The sequence below is a fragment of the Diospyros lotus genome, chromosome 1 (assembly GCF_014633365.1).
Source record: "Diospyros lotus cultivar Yz01 chromosome 1, ASM1463336v1, whole genome shotgun sequence".
Classification (NCBI taxonomy): domain Eukaryota; kingdom Viridiplantae; phylum Streptophyta; class Magnoliopsida; order Ericales; family Ebenaceae; genus Diospyros; species Diospyros lotus.
Window position 1 is genome coordinate 14,421,102 of NC_068338.1, and position 12,044 is coordinate 14,433,145.

Genomic DNA, 12,044 nt, shown 5'->3' on the forward strand with positions numbered 1-12,044 from the left:
TAATTATTTTTTATATTAAAAATAATAATTACAAAAAACTCTTATATTTTTTTATTTACAATTTTTTTTCTATTTAAAATATCATCTACCTTTTTTTTATTCATTTCTCATATTCCTTATAATCTAAAATCTAACGTATAAAAGGCATCTCACTTTGAAAACTCTTAACTTTGCAAGAAACACAGTTAGTAATCTCATCCAACCCCCCCTAACGGCCACCCCTCCCCCTCTGTATTTAATTTCCTGCTGCCCCCCCAACTAAACACACTCGCTAATTCTTTTAACTGCTTATTGTTTTGAATTTAATTTTTTATTTAAATCACATAATACATAATAATAATTTATACAGAATATATAATAATATATATAATATATAACAATATAAATATAAAATAAACAATAATAAATGTAACATCCCAAAAATTTGGAGATAAGTAATAATTATTAATTTTAGTATTTGAGGATATTTTGGAGTATTTGGAAATTTTAGAGAAAATATTTATTTATGATATTTTGAGGAAATGGGAAATTAAGGTAGTTAATTATTTTATTTGAGAATATTTATGAAAATAAGAAAAGATTAAAATAAATTAAATTGAGAGATTTCTGAAAATTTCGAGGGTGGAAAGTGAAATAAACAGGAATGATAAAGCGAGGGCGTAAATGGGATTTCTGGAAGTTCTGGGAGGCACTGGTGCAATTTCCGAAAGAGGACCAAGGGCCCTCTTAAATATATACTGCTCGCACTATATGGGTAAAGGACGCGTGTGGCGCTAGCGGTTGCGCGCGAGGGCTCCTAGGCGAGGGGTGCGGGTTCGAATCCGCAGGAGGGCACGCGCTGGGGGAAGAAAATGCTTATTTTTATCAGCAAAAACGAAATTGTTTTGGGGGAGGAGGGGGTGGCTGCATGGCAACCACTGGCCATGCCAGGTGGTGGCCCTTGGGCCGCCCAATCGGCCTTGCACTCCAAGTAACGTTTTGCTGCATTTTTAAAGGCCAAATTTGGCCATCTTTTAGGCAAAATCGAGAGGAGGAAATTAAGGGAGAAAAAGAAAGGCGCGAGCAGCCATGCACATGGAAGAAAAATGGGAAAAAAATATAAGAGATTTTCGGATTATTCAGCATTTAAAGTGATCAGGTAAGTGGGTGAAATTAGTATAAATATTATATGTTTAAATTATGTATTTTTCACGGCTAGATTATGTGTATTATGCCGTTAGGTTTAATTAATTTGAACCGTAATCTTGTTATTTCCTATAGAACGTTTTACTTCGCATCGGGAGCGTAGAAAAGCCAAGAATCAACCTCTTACAGGCAAGCTCCTAACCCTCTCCTCGTGTTCTTTAATTCCCGTGAAAGTCTCCGAGGATTTTTGTATTTTATTCCCTTTCTCACCGTGACTCGGTTCTACGCATAAATAATAATAATCCGCGTAGTAACCACTTTATGACTTTTATTTTATTAATGGGCTTATTGTTAATGGAATAAGCTAAGCAATGATGTCTTGATGTCTTTCATTTCGACCGTCACGGAGTTTCATATCGCTCTACTTTCCTTGTGAATGATGTCGAACCCATTGGGGCTAGGTTCTTAGAAAGTGGTTATAGTCAAGATTATGGGGTTATGTTGATAATTTATTATGAATGTGGAGATGGGTTTCTAAACATGATAAGAGATGAGAATGATATTATGATATTTATGTGGTTGTGTATGGGAAGAGTTACGAAGAAAAGTTATGTAATGTTAAATCTAAAAGATAGGAATTAAATGTTGATGTGTATATCCTAAGGGTATGGGGTACAAAGCCACTGACTATCAACCGTGGGTCGTAGCAATTGATTGCTGGATGTATGGGTGCTAGTCATTGGCTGTTACGATAAGCGCTAGACGGGCCAGAAGAGCTGGTACTACCAGATTCCTGCCTTGACTTGTGCATATCATGATGTGTGTGTCGCATAGGGATTGGGTTGCATTCACTACTTGGAAATGCTTTGTGTGTGATGGGATGTGTGAGCATATGCATAACCTGGTTGGTCTAAGAGCCAATTTGGGTTCTTTAGGTGAGCCGATGCATTTAGAGCATATCACATGTGTGAATTTCTATGTGGGCGTAGCATGGCCTGATGCTTAGTTTATAGGGGCTTTGTCATCACGTTTATGCTACAAAAGCCGTTGCATTCCTTATTTGTGGCACTGCATGGTAAGAATATGTGATTTTAAGTGATTGGTATGGGCGTGGCCCATGGTAAGACCTTGGGAGTGAGATCCACAGCGGCGTGGCCCACGATAAGACCTTGGGAGTAAGACCCAATGCGGTAGAAAAACCCTAGGAGTGAGACCCACGACAATAGTAAGACCCTGGGATGAGACCCACGGCAATAGTAAGACCCTGGGATGAGACCCACGGCAATAGTTTATGTTGAAAGTGATAGGAAGCGATATGTAGGGGAAAAGGTATTTGTACTTGGGCGCCAATGTGTGTTTGATGTGGGCCCCAAGGACCGTTTATGTGAAGTTTATTATATGTTTATGCATATGAAAATAAGGTAGGTATTGGGCATGGCATGACATGACGTTGCATTGGCATAAATTGCATGGTATGTTATGGGAAGAGTCTTATCTGTATCCTAATAGCTTTTCTTTCTAGAGCTTGCTGAGTCTTGTGACTCACATTTGTTTTCCATCATTCCAAATAAGAGAATTGTCCACGGTATCAGGTTCTTTCAACAAAGTTGGGTCTAAATCGTCAAGTCATGATAGCAAGTGCAGAGCTCTCTTTAACCTAGATCCTGGGTGTCGTGTGTCTGGGTTAGAGTAATGCTTTTATGTTTTTGACTCAAGTGTATGATATGTAAGCCCAGGTGGGCCCAAGTGATGAATGGTTACGTAAAGATGATTATGAGATATTATGTGATAAAAAGATTACGATTTTAGTAAGAGTTGTAGTTGTGTTATTATTCGGTATCATTTAAGTAATGACCCTCTCATGGATCCTCTTGATACACAGGGGCTCCGGGAGGCAAGCCGTTACAATAAACATTAAATACTGTAATTTACTACTTAATAGAAATAACATAAATAAATATATATAAAAAGATTATATTTATTACTTAACAAATATTAACATTAATAAATAACAGTTAATCAATATTGTAATAAATATTGACATTAACCGTTAATCAATTCTTCCTCTGTATTCAATATTGTAATAAATATAAATAACAAAAATATTAACATTAACAGTTAATCATTGAACAAATATATTAATCAAGTAATAAACAACTATTTACTACTTAACACTTAATCAAATAATATCTATTAGGTAAGAAACATTCAATATTATAATTTAAATCTCAAATAATTAACAACTAAAAATAAAAAATACCTCAATTCTTGATAAGCTTTGTATCTTCTTAATCAAGACTAAATCACATCAAAATAAAACCACTTTCGTGATTTCAATGAGAGTGAGAGTGAGACAGGAGCAAAACAGTGAAAATAAGAAAATTAATTTAGGAGCAAAACAATATGGAAGAAATTGCAGAGAAGAGATGGAAAGGAACGGAGGGGGAAGGGAGGCTTTAAAGGGAAGAAGGAGGACCGCGAGAGGGGGGGGCATTGGCGAAAATGGGCAAGTGTCATGAGAAGAGGGAAGGGGGCGGGCTAGTGCCCGTCGTTGATTCTGGGGCACCTACCCTCCTCTGCCCAATGAGTATTGGGCAACGGCACGTGCCCCAGAATTAGCTACGGGCACTTGCCTGTTGCTTATTATGGGGCACTACTGCATTGGCCACAAGGGGCAGCAGTGCCCCGAATCAGAGACGGGCTCCTGCTCGTCGTTAATGTATTTTTTATTTTTTAAACTAAAAATATATTATTTAAATTAAAATTAATTGAATTAATTAATATATTATTTTTAAAATAAATATATATATTTTAACTATTTTAAAATATAATTAATTTATAGATATTTAATTTTAAAACATTAAACTAATTAGGAAAAAAATATTTTACAATCAAGAGAGAAGAAGAATTAAAAAAATTTAATAAAAATAAATCAATTAAAAGTATTTAAAGAATAGTGACTGGAAAATAAATAAAATATTTTTTAAGAATTTGTAAATTATTATTAATTCTAGAAGAAGAGATAAAAATGTATTTTTTATTTTTTAAATGATTAATAATGTTTATGTTATAAATAATAATAATTTTATAAAATATTTTACTAATTAATTTATAATTTTAAATTACATATATTTTGTAAACTAAAAATGATAAGTCTTTTGAGAGGAAACTAAAATCAACAATTATCTGCGACGGGCAATCACCCATCGCATATGGAGAATTAGTGTGAGGTGATTGTTCGTCACTGGAAAATAAATTTTTTAAAATTAATATTTTTTTAACTAATAAAATTAATATAGTTCTTTTATAGATATTTGATTTTACGAATTCACATTAATTAAAAAATAAGTATAAGAGATAAAGAAGTAAGGAAAAAAATAATAGAAATAAAACACTAAAGAGTAATTATTTATTCCAAGTGCATTTAATGTAGCTCAAGCATTTTCAATAGTTCAACCGTCAACTATAAATACTTGGATGGTACAACATTAATTAATTATCGGGTTAGAGAACATTCATTACAAGTATTCAAATGTTCTAACTTACGAGTTCTTATATTTTATCTCTCATACTTTAAATTGACACAATTTTTCTCATGCTATTGTTGCATTCATTATTATTATTTATTTTCTAAGCCTTCAATCAATTGAGAAATATTGTAACTGAGAATTTTAATTCTCACATTAATTATCTCTTTTGATTGACGTATTTTTTTTTTTTTTTGTATTACTTAGCAATAGCATGTGCTATAGGCTCTACAAGTATTGGAGGAGGTTATATCATCTGACATTATTGCTAGAAAGCCTATATTGTGGATAGGATAAGTCTTTTAAGAGGAAAATAAAATGAATAATCATCTATTTAAAAGTGCTCTCTTTGAGATAAAGTTGAATATCATTTCATTGATTAAAGAATAAAATTTTATATTATTGTTCAAATGAGTAAAACAATATAGATATAATATAGTAATAAAAAAGATTTTGTAGTCTTGCTTTTATATTTTTCACTAAAATTACTTTAAATATTATCAAAAATTATTATTCATTTCAATTATACAATTAATTGGAGAGTAGCATAGTCAAAAATATAGTTATCTAATTAAATATATATTTTTTAGTATATATGATATTACAATTAAAATTATGTATCCGTTAATACGCACTTCCTACACCACTATTAATAAAAATATGTACCTACTCCCAGGAATTATTATTTTCCTAGCGAGCGAGTCATTCTTGCTTTTTCCAAAGATTGAACCCTGTAACTTCCAACCTCTAAAAACTTACACACACATACGCGACTAGCTAATCTGAATGTCTCATTTATTTATTATGCTCATAAAATATTTTTATTGTATTTTTGTTTAAAATTTTAAGAATTACATTTGCACCCCAATATTTTTCAAACTTATTTTCAAAATATGTTTGAAAACTCATTCTGAATTTAATTTGTAATTTCATGTTTTATTAATTTACAACTTAAAAATGGAAATTAATTGAAATTTTTATAAATTATATATTTAACTAAGAAAATTTGCATTTTCAAATCAAATTTTAAATTTAATTTAAATAATTTATAAATTTCACTTTAAATTTTTATTAATATTTTTTTAAAGGTTAATTTCAGCAACATTACTAAGTTCCTGAATTATATAGTGTGACATCATATAGTTAATGATGAAATTTAAAACAAATGAAACGTATAATTTGAACATCATAGATATTATTTTTATTCTATCTGCATATTATTCATTTAAAAAGATGGGTATTCGTTAAAGGATAACATATTATTCAATAATAAAAATCAATATCTTTAAAAATTATATGCGTATATAGGACACATCTAGATTTTTATTTATGTATTATTACGTTTTTTTTGTACAGTCATTTTAATTTTTTGTTTTTTAATTACAATTATTTATTTATATTTTTAAGTTAAATTTATTTTTATATCTGTATTTTTAATTTAATTTAACCACTTTACTTTAATGTGTAAAAAAAGAAGAAGATAAATACAAGTACATAGATGTAATCAAAATAATGAAAATTTTCAGTTATCACAATTAAAAAAGTATATTTAAATAAATTGAGTCAAAAATATAAATTTAATTACTAAAATGTGAAATTAAAGTTTGAATTTCACAGTTTATAAATTTTTTCCAAATTTTTACATATTTTTTAAAGTATGAAAATTAAGGTTTGAAATTACAATTTTTTTATTTTATTTTTCCTTTTTTGTTGCGACAGATTTATTCCATTGCTAAAGTTTTTAATTTTTATATTTTTTTAGCGACGAATTCCGTAGCTAAATTCAGTGCATGCCCCAAAATTAAATGCGCGCCAGCCCTTACCCTCTCCCATGAGCGCGCTGCGTGGCAGTATTGGGATATTAATCCCAGTAATAATTCAAAGTGTTGCACCTTGGAATCGAACTGTCAACCTCCAAGCACCAAGAACCTTTATACAAGCGCGCGAATTAGTCGATCTGAAAACCTCATTGGTTATTAAAGTGCATAAATGATATTTATAACATTTTCTTCCAAACTTTCAAAAATTATATTTACACTTTAAAATTTTCAAAACCTATTTAGTGAATATTAATTTTAATATTAATATTAGATGAGGGAAATAAATATTAATTTTAATTTTAATATTTATTAATTAAATTTCATTACTAATTTAAATAGAAATTTATAAATTATTATATTAGCAACTAAAAATTTTTATTATTTTGATTTTAATTTGTAATGTCATATTTTATTAATTCTTGTGAATTAATGAATATTAATTTTAATTTTTTAAATTTTTAATTTAATTTTTTTCTCTTTAGCGACAGGGTATAACCCATTGCAAAATTTGAAATTTAATTTTTTTTTGTGACAGGTGTAACCCATCGCTAAAGAATGAATTTTAAATATAGTAGTTTTCTTTTTAGCGATGAGTGTTGCTTGTCGCTAAAGAATGAATTTTAAATGTAATAATTTTCTATTTTAGAGACGAGATAGCACCATCACTAAAATTTAATTGTTTTAATTTATTTATTTCTTGTGTTTTACAGACAGGTGCAACCCCGTTGCAAAAGGTTTTTATTTATTATTTATTTTATTTCTTTTTTTAGCCACTTTTAATTTTAAATCTATTTTTTGTTCTTTTTTAGCGACGGGTAACTCGTCACTAATTTTTAAATTTTAATTTTTTTTTGCAACGGATGCATTCCTGTCGCTAAGGTTTTTTATTTTTTCTTTATTTTATCTTTTTTTAGTGACTTTTTTATTTTAAATTTATTTTTTGGACGAATGCATTCCCGTTGCAAATTTTTTAATTTTAAATTTATTTTCTTGTTCTGTTTTAGCAAAGGGTAATTCCGTCGCTAAATTTTTAATTTTAATTTTTTTTTCTTTTTTAGTGACGAGAACCTACATTACTAATTTTTAATTTTTAATTTATTTTTTCTTCTTTTTTTTCTTTTGCAACAGATGGATTCTTGTTAAAGTTTTTAATTTTAAATTTTTTTTTTTTTTTGTGATGTATGCATTTTTTTTTATTTTCCATCGCTAAAGGTAGTGATGGGCTTCCGTCACGAATTCTGTCACTAAATTAAAAAAAAAATATTTAACAAATTTAGCGATAGATTTTTGTCGCTAATTAGTGACGGATTTTGTCCCGTCACTAAATAACACATTTCTTGTAGTGATTTAAACATGAGATGAATATAAAAAGATTAATTTATAAAATTTAAAATTTAAATTTTTTAATTTAAATAAATATATTAAGTTAAGATGAATTGAAAATGTTAATTTATAAATATTTGAATTTTTATTTATAAATATATAAAATAAATATGTTTATTTAAATTCTAAATATATCAATTAATATATTTCATGTGCATAAAATAAAAAATATATTAAATATATAATAATTAACTATTGGTAATATTTATTAAATGAAACAAACCACATTTGAAAAATAAATAAAAAGTTTATAAATCATAATATTTTTAAAGTTTTTATTATTTTAAATTTTAAAAATCAGAAAAATAAAACATTATCGAGGAATTGTATTATATAGAAATGAGTCTAGGGGCTACCTTGTCAGTCTCTTTCTCTCTACCTTGGATGCATTTTTTTTATTTTCCATCACTAAAGGTAGAGACGGGCTTCCGTAGTGACGGGCTTCCATCACGAATTCTGTCACTAAATTAAAAAAAATATTTAACAAATTTAGCGATAGATTTTCATCGCTAATTAGTGACGAATTTTGTCTCGTCGCTAAATAACACATTTCTTGTAGTGATTTAAATATGAGATGAATATAAAAAGATTAATTTATAAAATTTAAAATTTTTAATTTAAATAAATATATTAAGTTAAGATGAATTGAAAATGTTAATTTATAAATATTTGAATTTTTATTTATAAATATATAAAATAAATATGTTTATTTAAATTCTAAATATATCAATTAATATATTTCATGTGCATAAAATTAGAAATAAAAAATATATTAAATGTATAATAATTAACTATTTGTAATATTTATTGAATGAAACAAACTACATTTGAAAAATAAATAAAAAGTTTATAAATCATAATATTTTTAAAGTTCTTATTATTTTAAATTTTAAAAATCAGAAAAATGAAACAATATCGAGGAATTGTATTATATAGAAAGGAGTCTAGGGGCTACCTTGTCAGTCTCTTTCTCTCTATAAATAGAATAACTTTCCCATAAATTAAGATATGTTCATAATTTTAGTGAAACTATAATTTCACTTTAAATACAAAATTGAGTTATGCTTCAAAAGATTTGCAAGTGATCTCATTCGCGTCCTACACTTATTTTTCTCTTTGCAAGTCTCCCAGAGACGCCAAGAGACACTCTCTTGCATCTTGACTGAGACATTCTCTCGTATAAAAAAATTATTATTATATCTTAACAATGATAGTGTAAATTCAGCATATAATAATGGTTCTTAGAACTTAACTCAAACATATAATTTTTATTAGAAAAAAATTATTTTTAAAATAAATTCACAAAATATCTCTTCTTTTTTTTTTTTTATAGAAGTATTATCAAAACCATTTCTAAACTCTCTCAATGCTCATTTTCATGTGTCGAGTTCTTCGTTGTTTTGTTGATCATCGCTTGACCTCTTTGTATAATAGTTGTATATCGCTAGTTTTAAAAATTTATTTTCTTTCCAGTATTTAGTTTTACTTTCGTTGTTTACAAATTTTGTCTCATTATTTTTTTGTGAGACTCAAGATCTTCCCTGGTAATCCGTAGATATTTTGGGATCTTCGTTTAATCTAATTCTTATTTATAGAAAAAAATTAATTATTTGAGATATCGAGCTAATAATAAATAATCCAACATATCAAACTAATTTATTATAATTATTAGATTTATAATATAAATATATTTTTAAATAAATATTAATTTGAAATGCAATAATTTAAATTATTTTATTATCACATTTTAGATGATTACAATAAATTATTTAATAATTATCATAATTTAAATTATTTTATCAACTATCATAATTTTAAATTATAATATTTTTATTAATTAAATAATTATTAATATTATTTTATGAATTATTTTATATTTTATTTAATTATTAAATATTAAAAAAAACTCGATGAATTAAAGAGGCGGGAATCTTTCTGCCTTTTTCCTTGGCCAATTCCTCCCTCCCACAATCACAATAAGTCCCTTCTGCAAACCCTTCCCTTCTCTCTCTCTCTCTGTTGCTCTCTAGCTCTCTCGCCCTCACCTCTCGCGGCTCACTCTCACCCTTGCTCTAGCCTCTCACTCGCTGCCTCACCCTTACCTCTCGCCCTTGCCTCTGGCTTGCTTGCTTTCTCGATCGCAGCTCACTCTTGCCTCTTGGTCGGTAGCTGGGGAGGTCCTCTCGTCTTGATCTTGCACGTACATGGTCAAGTATGATACATCAATGCATGTGATTTATGATTCTGATTCTAAGCATGATTCCTATGGCTTAACTTTTTTTTTGTTCATTGGATGAATCCGATTTAATTGGGGCTAGAGACTGGTAATTGGAATTGTTTTCCCCTATGGCTTGTGTAGCTTTAGTTTTGTTGAGTATTTATCTTGGCTTTGGCTTTGGCTTTGGCTTTTGTTGTGGTTCTGAAGCTTTTGGTTTTACTTGTTGTGGCATTGGCTCGATTTATATGTTTTATGTTGTCTGGGTTTAATTACATGTCCTTGACCTAGGAGACTATAGTTCATTCTTCCAGTGTGTATTGCAAGCTTAATATCTTCAATTGAGATAGGTTGTTTGATGCTTTTCATTACTTCATCTGAAGGAGAATGGAGGAAATGCCATTTCTAATCAATGTTTGAATAGAAAACCAGAACTTGTAACCCTCTTTTATCAACCATTATTTTTTTCTATTGTAACCTCAAAACAAATTCTTGCCGAGAACAAAGAAAGAATCTTAAGAGGTTATGTTGTAAAATAGATTGAGATGTATTGTTTTTTATGGTAATTAACAAGTAAGCTTGATAATTTGAAGGGAAGTTTTTAAAAAATAAAGGGATTAGAGGAGGAAGAAGAAGAAGCAGCAGCTCCAACATTATTAAAGTTTGGTACTTGATAGTTCATGTTTTAATACTACATAAGTAAAATTAAAACATCTTATTTAAGGTTAAAACCAAAGTATCTGATGCTTCATTGATCGTAATCTTCTTTCTCTTTCTCCTCCCCCACTTTGTACATTAATTTTGTTTTTGTGTGTGTAAAGTAATTCACAATTTTATCTAACTAGTAGAACTAAATCCCTGTAAATGAGCTAAGATGTATAAACAAAAATATTTTGATGTTAGACAATAATCCTATCATTTCTACTACCAATGACTTTTTGTTCACCGACCTATCAATTATTGATGTTTGCACCTTTACTTGATTATATTTTGTTCAGGGATTCAATTGTCTCCTTCAATTCTATCTCCTTTAACCCCAAATCAAAGTAAGAATAAAATAACTACTTTTCTATTTTACTTCATTATTAAATAAACTTTACATGTGTCCAACTTGATAAAATTTATATCTTACGTTAAATGTTTCTATCCTTCCAACACAATTACCACTATGAGCGTAATACAATTACCACTATGATTGATTTCATGTTTAATTGAATCGCACGCACAATCATCTGAAGGGTTGGAGTGAAGAGGTTGAAGTATATTGTGGTGGTACTTGCATCGTCACATTTGAACAAGTTTTGTGTTATCTATTTTTTTAATTTAGAACTTTTAGTGAGATACTAATTAGATGTTAATTATTTTTATATTTTTGGATGTGTCATATTGGGATTTATTTTTTGTGACAAAGATTTGTTCATCATATATCAATCTATTTTGTGTGTGTAATATGATTTTAGTATTTTTGATTTCAAATTTTGGATCAATTGATAATGAGTATAATATTTGTCAAAGAAAAAAAATTACAGGTTTATACAATTTGCTACAAAAATAATTTTATCATTTATTAGATTGTGCAATTTTGGGTGACGACTTGTTTTTGTCACCAAATTAATAAGTTTAATTTATGAATTTATGACAATAAAACTTTGGCCACCTATCTATACATATAATTTTGAGTGACATTTTGTTTTGTTGTCACTAAAGATAATATATAATTTTATGAATTTAAGACACTTTTAAATTGTCACCAATTGGTTAGACATGGCCACGGTTCATGAACCGTCGGTTCCGGTTCAAGAAATCTTTGAACTTGAACCGAACCGCCCAAGGGCGGTTTGGGACGGTTCGGTTCCGGTTCCGGTTCGTGCCGGTTCGGTCAACGGTTTGGACCGGTTCGGTCAACGGTTTGAGCCGGTTCGGTCAACGGTTCCGGTTCCGGTTCAAACCGAATTTTTTTAATTTTTTTTAAAT